General features: G+C 38.4%; 1 long non-coding RNA gene across 1 annotated transcript; it reads left to right on the top strand.

Annotated features, from left to right (window-relative positions):
- The first annotated feature begins 3,757 nt into the window (after nucleotides 1–3,757).
- On the top strand, nucleotides 3,758–9,983 carry LOC115471184. Its single transcript, XR_003942291.1, has 3 exons — nucleotides 3,758–3,898; nucleotides 5,686–5,745; nucleotides 9,749–9,983. It is a non-coding gene; the product is annotated as an uncharacterized LOC115471184 (long non-coding RNA).
- The last annotated feature ends 2,601 nt before the right edge of the window (nucleotides 9,984–12,584 follow it).

Here is a 12,584-nt window from a genome sequence, read left to right as displayed (position 1 = left end):
CATATGAGGAAACATAGTAGAATTGGCACTTATGACTAGATAGGTAACTTCCAGTAGCTTTTGAATAGCAGAACTAATCTTACACCTAGAAAGAGGGTGCATATTTGTAAATAAGGGTATTACCTTCAAGAAAGGACAAAGTTGAAAGTTAGTAACAGGAAAAGGCAATCTGTTTTTAAAGGAAAACAACTTCTATATGTTACCATGACATCCTTATGATAGTTAAAAAAAAAACTTTCCTGCAGAGAGACCATTTCAGAAATGTTAATGAGAACCTTTTTGAAAATTACCGAAGGGGATTATACACATACACGTACATCCATAGGAGCCAACTTTTTAAAATGATTGGGGGTGCTCAATTTTTTTTTTTTAGAGGTGGTGCATTCCCCCTCTCTCCTGAGTTCCAGGGCCCCCTCCCCGCCCGTCTGTCCATCCCTCCCTCCGAGTTCCAGAGCCCCCTCCCCGCGTTCGCCCCTCCATCCCTCCCTCCCTCCATCCGTCCAAATTTTAAAATCCAACTTCTTATCTTGTCGAGGTGTTAAGGCGCCAGCTGCACGTAGTGAAAAGCGTGCATGCTCGCGCTTCAGCCTTCCTTCGTCTGTCTCTGAGATCTGGTCCCCCCAAGCAGAAACAGGAAATGAGGGCAGGACCAGAACTGAGAGACAGACGAAGGAAGGCTGAAGCGCGAGCATGCACGCTTTTCACTACTTGCAGCTGGCGCCTTAACACCCCGACGAGGTAAGAAGATGGATTTTAAAATTTGGACGGCGGAAGGATGGAGGGGCGAACGCGGGGGGGAGCGGCTCTGGAACTCGGAGGGAGGGAGGGATGGACAGACGGGGGGGGGCCCTGGAACTCGGAGGGAGGGACATTGGGAACTTCCAGTCAGCAAAATATTGGGGGTGCTCGAGCACCCACAGCACCCACGGAGTCAGTGCCTATGCGTACATCTACACATTACAACATACAAACCTGCATATTTTCAGTACTATGTACATAAACCCCCAACTCTTCCCAATGCTCATTTTGGCTAAAGTTATCCCCCGGATTCTATAAAGGTTGCCCAAGTTTGGCATGGATTCCATCTCCACACAGAAACTAATTATTAAATGAGACTTAATAATCAATTCTTGGCATTAATTAGCACTAATTAGGACTTACGCACAGATCTGCCTTTGTGTTAGTCTATAATAGTGTGCACCCAAATTGTCATGTGCGCAATTCAATGGGGCATGGGCAGGGGAGGGGCATGGGCAGGTTGGGGTGTTCCCAAAATTTAGGCGCAGTATTATAAAATATGGTCATTTAAATGCCAAACTAACATTAGTCTTGTGCCACCATTTACTCCAGGTTTCAGCAAGCATAAGCATAAGCTGTGCAGTGGACATGAATAATTGAACAGAATGTATGAGCCAAATAGTCTTTTTCCATAGTCAACTACTATGTTACTAGGTTATATCTGGTCCCCAGGTTCTTCAGCCAGTGCCCAGCAGGCAGGTAGGCATCTGCATGGCCTCCTCAGAAAGGATCGTCTTCAGAATAGGGTGTTTTGAGCTGTGGCCTCTTTCAGAGGGCAAGTGCTTCCCTGTTCCCCATATCTCCTCTATCCCTAGCAGGAGTATCCATAAGTGGTGATCATGATGGTAAATTAGGAAATTTTGGGGCTTGTCTGAATATTATACCTGAATATCGCAGGTATGCATGGTATCCAGCTATCAGATTGCAAATGTCATGCAGTGAAGCACTGCTTCATAACTACCAGCTACTGCTCCGAATTCAGATAGACCAGTCAACTTCAATTTTCATAGAATGACAAAGGAAACATCACAGGTATCAAGTTCAAAAACACCTAATTGTAGATAAATGATCATTCTAATAAGCTGAAGTCTATCATTCAGAATGTCTACCCACAACTGTATAATCAGGAGCACTCCCTATAACAACCTTTTGGTAGATGTGCTACTGAAAATTGATCCCTTTCTGTTAGCTTGCTGTCTAATCAAAGTTCAAATTCTTCTCTTTTCTCTAATTGATACATTGACCACGCAATATTCAAAGTGATGTTATAGTGCAGGAAGTGCTCCTGCCTGCTTAAATTGCTTGGAGCCACCTTACCTCCAATATTCAGTGGCACAAGCTTAGAAGTGGGGACTGCCTGGAAGGAGGGGGACTTCTTTGGGAGGAGGGAATAGGAAAAAAAACTCTGCAGATACTGGTTGATATTCAGCCGGAAACGACATAACAGCCATATGTGGGTTCTGGATGAATGTTGATCAGGAAACTGTACAAAGCAGATCGTTGATAAACTGAGATGTATTTTATTAATGTAACAAAATTAGATTAAAAAATGTATATACAGCAACTCATATACATATACATATTATAGCCCGACACAGGCCGTAGATCTTAATGATATTGATTTATATGTAATTATAGATGTATAAACATTTGTATTTTATGTCATTTTGTTTTTTTAAAACATACTTTTATAATATTATTTATGTTCAAATCATGCAATTTCTATGTTATTAGTTTATGTTTTTATTTAGATGATAAGATGCATAATTTATTATCTATTTATTATTATTTTTAGCCCCTGAAGCAGCCCAGTTGGGCGAAACACGGCCTGTGTCGGGCTATAATATGTATATGTATATGAGTTGCTGTATATACATTTTTTAATCTAATTTTGTTACATTAATAAAATACATCTCAGTTTATCAACGATCTGCTTTGTACAGTTTCCACTTTGGAGTTTGCAGATCGTCTGCCCCTTTGTTTTCTTGAATGTTGATCAGGACCTGCATATGTTCCGGTAGCTGCAACTGCTTTGTTGTTCTTTTGTAGGTATGTTTATAAGATCTTTCTTATTTGTATGGATTTCCTTTCCAGTTTTATGTATTGTGATTTTTATTGTGACCCTCATTAACCTGTCTGCCAGATTTTGCACTATATCAAGCCAAAAATAATCTGTACCTGTAACTCGATATTCAGTGCCTGTGGCTGCACATGGCCAAGAAATGAATACCTGGGGCTAATATAGCTGGAGATAGCATTTCAAAAAAACAACCACCGGAGGCTGGATATCGGGTGGAACGACTCTATCTAACTTCATATTAACTCCTCAGTTTGTCTACATCTGGCCTCTTTTTTCTCAACATTTCTACTCCTTTTTGCTAGTATTTCATTAATTTTAACATACCTGTTGATTGCTTTTTATATTAATATGTCTTTTCTATACATATTCCACAGAAGTTCCTTGAGATTTCTTCATTTCAGTGCTTTTCATCTATATTCCCCATCCTTTTTCCCCCTTCCGGTCTTCACATGCAAAATGCCTTTTCACATTTGAGAGGAATTCCATCCCCTGTATCATTTTGGTCGCTCTTCTTTCAACCTTTTCTAATTCCGTGATATAATTTTTGAGAAATGGTGACCAGAATTGAACACAATACTCAAGGTGAGGTCGCACCATGGAGTGATACAGAGATATTATAATATTCTTGGTCTTATTTACCATCCATGTCCTAGTATCCTGTTTGCTTTTTTGGGCCACTGCCGCACACTGCATGCATTGATACAACATCCTGATTTTCAACAACAAAACTGCATTGCTAAAAAATGATCAGCATCCCTTCAATTATATTGTAATTACTAGTTGCCTGCAGAAATACTATTGGTGCTCAAGAAAACTTCCTGTTAAACTCTTGTATAAATAGAGCATGTTCATGTGAGGAGGTAAAGCTCAGAGTGTCATTCTTCACATCTTTCTTCTCAGCACTACTGTACCAGAAATCAAGAATGGCATATTGGGGCCGTCAAAGACAATGCTGTCCTCCCAGCCCAGACTGCTATCCCGTCCAGGATCCATGTGGTAGACAAGACACATGTAATAATCGTAAGTAATGCTTCAGTCTGATAATACTTTAAATTGTATCTTTTATGATCCTTATCTGCTTTATAATCTTCTGAACTCTATAAGTTGAAAGTGACAGTTACCACTTGCATTATTACATATATTCCAAAAGAACTTCAAAACATGAATTAACAGTGAAAATGTGCCAGGGTATACCAAGCAGTTTGAACTGTAAAAAATTAACATAAAAATAAAATGCAGTTTCTAACTATTCAAAAGTTGGACTTCAGATTTAGTATTCACTTTTTCCAAATTCAAGCTCAAGAAGAGTTAAAGTTCAGGGACATGAGGTTGTTCTCTACTCATTTGGACTCACAGTCTAAGTGAGTGTTGTTCACTCCCAGTCATCAATGGCTACCAGTATGTCAGGTTTTCAGACTATCCCTATTGAATATTCATAAAAGAGATTTGCATAAAATGCAGGTAATACACTAGTGAAAGCCTGACCTGTTGGTGGCCCTCAATTACTGCGGTGAATACCTAGATCTAAGTTGTAACTGAGGCAATAGAGGGTGAAGTGATTTGTCCAAAATCATAGAGAATATGAGTGGGAAAACCTGAAACCCTTGATTATCTAGTTATTTTCCTCTTTTTCTATGAAGTGGCTTCTCTATAAATGTTCAGAGAATGTTTCTATTTCTTCCAAGTCCTTAGTTATAGGGTCAGATCGTTAAATATACAGTAAAGAGGGCTTGTGCTAGAAATGCAGGGCCCAGGGCAGAAACTGGGAAAGGGTCCCCCAAATCCCACCTTCAGGCTATATTTCCTTCAGCTTGTGGGAAGCTCGGGGGCCCTCTGTAGCATAAGAGGCTAGGACAGTTGCTCATGTTACCACCCCAAAAAGCCAGACCTAATCAAAGGTACTTCATAGGCTAACTCTTTTCTTCTCTTCTTTCTTAATTTTACATCTTTAGTTTCTAGAATTTCCATAATTTATTTGCCTCATTTTCCAGTACTTTGTACTGCTCTATATTGGCATAATGCCTTATTAATAGATATGGGGAATAAGTCATATTATTAATGATTACAAACATAACTGGATTTAACTCACGCCTTTTCAATAGATGCTCCAGGTGGGATAGACTTCCATACAGGAGGCATTGGAGCTGACTCTGTGGGTGCTGTGGGTGCTTGAGCACCCCTAATATTGAGAAAATTCCTTGTATATGTCCAGGGAGGGGTCATTTCCGTTGGGCTTAGCACCCCCAATAATTTTGAAAAGTTGGCTTCTATGACAGGAGGTATTTCTTTGTTCCCAGAGAGATTATAATCTAATTTTCTAGCTGAGGCAAGGGAGGGTTAAGTGAGTCACCCAAGATCACAAGGAACAAAAGTAGAATTTGAATCCTCCATTTCCATGGTTGTCAGCTTTCTGTTCTAATCACAAGGCTATTCCTTCATCATTGACCTTCTTTTTATGTATTTGTAGAAGTTTATAGGACTTGAATGATTTTGATTATTAAACAAATATCATCAATGTTAGTAGGAAGTAAAATTGGTAAAAAAAAAAAAATGTTTCTTTTCAGAGGCCACCTGTATCTGATTTTGTTCTGTTTTATATCCAATAAAGAATTTACAAAACAAAACAAAAAAATAAAGCAGTTGAACAATAGGCAAAAAGGGTAGTGGTAAAGAAAGTTCACTCCCACAGAAGAGAGATCATAACTGTATTCAGAATTTGGTTCACAAATCATACTGGATATAACTGAAAATTAGAAAATAGAATGAATGCCCATTTTCAACATTTGTTTTTTTATTCTTAATTTCAGCCTGCAAGCCTGTCCAGTGCTGCCCACAGAATAATCAGTATTCGTATTACCGTTCAGTAGGTATGTAAAATTGCAAATGTGTAGTCTTTTTTTCCAAACGGTATCTAGGTCAGCAGTGGAATGCACAAGTTGGGATATTCACAGTCTTCAGCCAATTTTACCAAGTGCCTGTGGAACATGGAACCTTTATTTAAGTTAGGTGTAGGGCTGTGGAATATATATATGTAGTTCTTCAAATGTGCCATCAGAACAATATTACAAAGATATACATAGAAAACAGAGTGGCATCTTTGGTTGCTTCTACATGAAAACAGCAGTACTTATGCATGTAAGTGCAGATTTTTATAATCTACACATGCTAAGTCCAGTATTTCACAAATTTTCATGTATGAGTCACCATTCAAGGAAGCAATCATCCTGTGCCCTGTACACGTGTATAATGCAGAAACTAAAGTTCAACATTTGCATGTGTTTGCATTCTAGTTTTTACATGTACACGTGCAACTACTTACAAAAGTAAATACTGCTGCCTCCTTCTAAAATTACTTCCTTTATCTATCGAGCTTTTAATATGCTATATACAATTCAGATTCAAAACTATTTTATTTAAACTTTTAAACATTCTGTTTATTAGGAAGTGAAATTCTTTAATTGAAACTCTTTTTGAAGACACACATGCCCAACAACATTGGTGTTTCTTTAGTAAAATCTGTCTAAAACAAAGAAGTTTGTCCTCGAATGGAAATACACCACTTTCCTCCTTTTTATAGTTTCCAACATAAGATTAGTTTTTCCTGTGGAATTCTTTGCAAAAAATTAAAAAAATAAAACCTCCAGAAAGAAAATGAAAAAAAAAAATTCTGCACACAAAATTTTTTAATTTACCAAATCAGTGAAATTGCTTTTTTAGTAACTAAAAATAAAATCCCATCAGCAATACAGTACCAGTTATTAGCCAAATTCAGAATGGTTAGTTTTTTGATATAGGTTACCCCTATAAGTCACTGAAACAGGATACCAAAAGAAATGAACTGTGTCCTTCTTCTCTTTCCCAACCCACACTTTCCACACCATTCAAGTTATTTTTTCCTTTGCCTACCCCATTTTGCCCTCTCTCGCTCATACATACACACACACAATATAATACAATACAGATTTCAATGACCACTTAATCCCAACAGAGAGATCTGAGGCAGTTTACAGTCAAAACGTAACCAATATAAGAGTGCCCGTAGGCTAAACCTGAGGACATATAATATGGCCGAGCTGCGTTAGTGAGCAGAAGTAATTTGATTTATGTGGCCAAAGGGGGGTTTTGAGGAAGGGAATTGGCTAAGGAAAATAGGGAGGGTTGAATATTGAGCCTTGTATCTCTTTGGAGTTGTGGTATTGGGTATCAAGGGGTCAAGTGAGATGTGGGGAGGGAGCACTTGGAAGCTGTTCGGGTTAAAATGACAAGTTAGTTTGTTCCTGGGGTATTAGGATTGGTGAGGATGAAGGTTTGGACAGGGTTGAGTCAAGAGGCTTTTGGTAGGAAATATTTCAGCAGGAAGATGTTTTGTGGAAAGGGCAGGAGCTGTGAGGGACTGTTCTTTCGCAGCAGGAGAGTGGAAGAAGCTCCCTTGGTAAGTTAGGGGGTTGGGTTGGGCAGTTGTGGGTAATCAATCCTTTAGAGACTGGATGTTTGTTTTGGGGCACCACCATGACTGTGTACATTACCCTGCAGCACCACGAGTCATGTAATTACTAAGAATACAATGTGCCAGGCATTTGACTTCTCATAGGTGGCTAGTTCAATACTGGCTAGCTACAAGGTGGGATGAAAAATATATTATGATATCTGTTAAGTAGTTTATATTTGTACTGATAACCTGCTAACATGTTTATTGGACAAGAAAGTTATGGCCAAAAAGGTCTTGTCATGACCTGGACGTGTTAGTTTCTTAATTGGGGCAGGGTTAAATTTGTTTGTGTGGTGATGCAGCAAAGAGATAGTGCAAGTGCCAATGTTATCATTGGGAGATGTGATTGAGGTTTGTAAAATATTGAGTGGTGTAGAATGAGTAGAAGTGATTTGATCTTTTACTCTTTCAAAAAGTTCAAAGACTAAAGGACACTCAAATGAAGTTGCTTGGAAATACTTTAAAAACAAATAGGAGGAAATATTTTTCACTCAATGAATAGTTAAGCTCTGGAACTTTTTGCCGGAGGATGTAGCAACAGCTGTTAGCATATATGGGTTTAAAAAAGGCTTGGACAAGTTCCTGGAAGAAAAGTCCATAGTCTTTTATTGAGATAGACATGTGGAGCTGCTGTTTGCCTTGGGATTAGTAGCATGGAGTGTTGCTACTATTTGGGTTTCTGTCAGGTACTTGTGACCTGGATTGGCCACTGTTAGAAACATGATATTAGGCTAGATGGACTATTGGTCTGACCCAGTATGACTATTCTTATGTTCTTATTTTCTTATGTACTTTAGTAGCCATACGTAAATTATACAAAATTTTGTCAAACAGGAAAGCTTTTAATTTCTTATAAAAGAATAGATAATTTCATTCTACGTAAACTATTCCAATCAAGTGCTGCTAGATATGAGAACAAATAAATAAACAACTGCGTATAGTGCAAACCTTTAGTGGAAGGATACGATAAGAAGAATTGGTTCTGCATGAGAGAAAACACCTATACAGTGGCCTTTCTGACAAATTAACCACATCAATCCCTCTATCTCTTTCTGCCCAGCCTTACCACTCTCCTTCCCTTTCTCTTTCTCCTCATCTCTCCACCACTTTTTATTTTCTACAGTTATTAATTCATTTCATCAGTCCATCTCCGCCACACATTCTTCCTCACCAACCAGTCCCAATCAATCTCTTTCTAAACACCATCCAAAAAACCTCCTTTTCCCCCAGCCACTCTCTCTTCCATTCTTGGTTGTCCCTACTGATATTCTTCCCTAACCCTGCCAGTCCAGTTCCTCTAGACAAACAGCAGCTCAAAACATTGTACTTCTCCCTCCCTCTCTGTGGTCCAGAAAAGCACTGATTTTGTATTAGAAGTTAAGTATTTTCAAGGGATGGGGAATTCTATACAATTCTGTGCTTTACAGTATGTAAAATTTCCCCCAAATTGATAAATGCACGTATAAATAAATAATTTCTAAATAACTTAGCTCATCATCACATGACATTTCAGGCTTGAGGAAAGCTGTGATTTAATCCTTGGCACATTCTTCTCTAGCAGAACCACAAATGAGTTTTTGATATGAGCACTTTTTCTTGAGATTTGGACTTATCAACAACTCATTTTCATTAGTTATGCAGAAGTAATTTTTATTACAGGACACCTAAGTTAATTGAGCAAAAAGGTACCTATTTTATACCTACAGTATTTAATAAAATCCATAGGAACGTCTTTATAAAATACTAGCAGAAATCCAGCAGTAACAGGGCCTACATTAAAAGTGCAGATATTGTGCCTGCTCGACAACAGTCTAAATATTAGTGCATAGAGTATGCAAGTACACATGTAGACTAGTTTGTAATCAACCTGCATATTTTATGACTCTATCTACACTCCACACAGATTGTGTGTATATTGTCCCATATGTGCTGAAATGACTTCATAAAATTATTCCATAAATGTATTTCAGCAAGTGGGCAAAACATGGAAAGGTTTCCAAATTATGAGCGTATCTTATAGAACACAATAAGTTATCCACAGATCAGGAATCACATAGACATGAATATGTATGCCTACCATTGGTCTGGCATGACTTAAGTATGCCAATGCAGGCCTAGCTAGTATTCTCTAACTGTATCTTGGTGCACAGATGCCATTATAGAATTGGCAATCTCAGCATTAGTGTGTCTACCTCAAGGAGCACAGTCATAGAATTGCCTCCTAGATCCCTGAAAACATTTTAGAAAGATCATTACACCCACTGAGTCAGGCTATAAGACTGGACAGGTTAAATATGAGCAGAGAAATAAGTTAATATTTTTATAACAATGTCATGTGCTTCAGTCATCTTTAATTCTGGCTTTTCTTTAATTTGCTGTAGGTTCATATTCTCAAAACAAATGTTGCCAAGGCCCTGTGAGAAAATGCAAGAAGTGAAGATGCTGTAATGAAAGCTACAAATCAGCAGTGTTGTACTTCCAATTAATCAAAAACATCTCTCTCTCTCTCTCTCTCTCTCTCTCTCTCTCTCTCTCTCTCGCTTTCTCTCTCTTAATATCCATTCTTTTGTGAAAACATGACCCTTCCTTATTAAACTTTTTGTGATGATCAAAGCATCTTTAGCTTCACTGTTTTTCTTTTAAATTTAGCCTACAAGCAAAATGTACACTTTCATTTTTTCAAAATTGCCTTTTCTTTAGAAATAAATCTACAGCTGCTAGATAACTCATAGTCTGGGGCAGATAAGCTCAAAAGTATAAGCTAAAACCTTGCAGAGAAAATTAGAAGGGCATTTTTGATATGACAAATAAATCCAACTTTGCATGTTTTCCTAAAAATATCCAAAATTCAAGTGGCGAATATAGTGATTTTTGAAACAGAAAAAAGCCTTTTTGTTTTGAAAATGGCCATAGGGAAGAATATGTTACACTAAACTCTAGTCTTCACTCAATATCCAAAATAGTGGAATCACTGGTAATTATCACTGAGGAATCAAAGTATTTCATTCGTTACACAAATTTACATTATTTGGAGAAAAAAAAGCCCTAGTTCCCACTGGAAAATTTTCTTAGTGGATCAGAGAGTTCCATAACTCCACTTCCAGCTATTTTTTATACTTTCATAATAAAGATTCTTCTGTGAACATCATACATACTTCTGTGGTACTAAATGGAATGCATTGATTCCTCAGTGAAAATTACAAGTCATTCCACTCTCTTAGATAAGTGCAAGAGTCTCCAGAAGAGAAGTGGAAGAGGGTAAGCGTAGAATATGTTTTGAATAACAACAACAACAACAACAATCATTTCTAAAGCGCTACTAGGGTTACGCAGCGCTGTACAATTCAAACATAGAAGGACAGTCCCTGCTCAAAGAGCTTACAATCTAAAAGACAAGAGAACAATCTAAAGACAAGTGAACAATCTAGAGGACGAGTGAACAGTTAATCTGATAGGGTGGATAGATTGGGGTATTTTATATTTCTCGAGCGGTTAGGCGCCGAAGGCAGCATTGAAGAGGTGAGTTTTAAGCAGAGATTTGAAGATGGGTAGGGAGGGGGCATGGCGTATGGGTAAAGGAAGATTATTCCAGGCATAGGGTGAGGCAAGGCAGAATGAGCGGAGCCTGGAGTTGGCAGTAGTGGAGAAGGGTACTGAGAGAAGGGCTTTGTCCTGTGAGCAGAGGTTGCGGGCGGGAACATAGGGGGAGATGAGGGTGGAGAGGTAGTGAGGAGCCGCAGACTGAGTGCATTTGTAGGTAAGGAGGAGGAGCTTGAATTGTATGCGATATCTGATCGGAAGCCAATGAAGTGATTTAAGGAGAGGGGTGGTATGAGTATATCGGTTTTGGCGGAATATAAGACGTGCAGCAGCGTTCTGAACGGATTGAAGGGGGGATAGATGGCCGAGTGGGAGGCCGGTGAGGAGTAAGTTGCAGTAATCGAGGCGAGAGGTAATGAGAGCATGGACGAGAGTTCTGGTGGTATGCTCAGAGAGGAAAGGGTGAATTTTGCTGATATTGAGGAGGAAGAAGCGACAGGTCTTGGCAGTCTGTTGGATATGCGCAGAGAAGGAGAGGGAGGAGTCGAAGGTGACTCCGAGGTTGCGGGCAGATGGGACGGGGAGGATGAGGGTGTTATCAACAGAGATAGAGAGTGGAGGAAGAGGAGAAGTGAGTTTAGGAGGAAAGACGAGGAGCTCGGTCTTGGACATGTTCAGCTTCAGGTGGCGGTTGGACATCCATGCCGCAATGTCGGATAAACAGGCCGATACCTTGGCCTGAGTCTCCGCAGTGATGTCAGGTGTGGAGAGGTATAGCTGGGTGTCATCAGCATAAAGATGATACTGAAAACCATGAGACGAGATCAGCGAGCCCAGGGAAGAGGTGTAGATTGAGAAGAGAAGGGGTCCAAGGACAGAACCCTGGGGAACTCCAACAGATAGTGGGATGGGAGTGGAGGAAGATCCATGGGAGTGTACCCTGAAGGTGCGGTGGGAGAGATAAGAGGAGAACCAGGAGAGGACAACTGCAAAAGAGAATCCACAGACGTGGAGAACTCAAAAGGTCCCAAGGAGAAACTCAACTGACAAAAGGAAGTGGGAATGGAAACCTGGATTCCCAAAGTCTGGACCACATTGGTAGTAAAAATAAAATAAAGTTTATTAACCAATAAAATGACTCGACACAACGTTGTGTTTCGGCCAGAAGGCCTATATCGGGAGTCTACAAATAAAAACAAAGTATAAAAACAAAAAAGTAATATAATTAGCTTACAACAATAATTGATGTCTATTTGTATGACATACATATACCATTGAAAATAATGAACAAACTTGCAATAAAGTATTAAAACATGAATATGTAACAGAAATATGATTTTTAATAAAACAATTGTATTTGTAGAAAAAGATGAATAAACACTGAAAAATGTAGATCATAAAATATATTTATGACATAAGAATCACGGTGTGAAAAGGTAACCATATTTATCTTTACATAAGAAAACTGGACAATAAAGTGAAGAATTAATTAAAAATTTAAAAAAATAATTAAAAGGATAAAGAATAAATCAGAAATAATACATATAAATTATATAGAGTCTGAATATGAAAACAGAATATCATAGTGAAAAAATGAATAAAAATGAAATGAATAAAATAAAATAAAAAATTAAGTAAATAAAAAATATAAATCATAAATCAAAATTAATAAAAAAA

Source organism: Microcaecilia unicolor, chromosome 5 (assembly GCF_901765095.1).
Source record: "Microcaecilia unicolor chromosome 5, aMicUni1.1, whole genome shotgun sequence".
NCBI classification, from domain to species: domain Eukaryota; kingdom Metazoa; phylum Chordata; class Amphibia; order Gymnophiona; family Siphonopidae; genus Microcaecilia; species Microcaecilia unicolor.
Note: the sequence above shows the minus strand (reverse complement) of the source record. Positions and strands in the feature narration are given on the sequence as shown.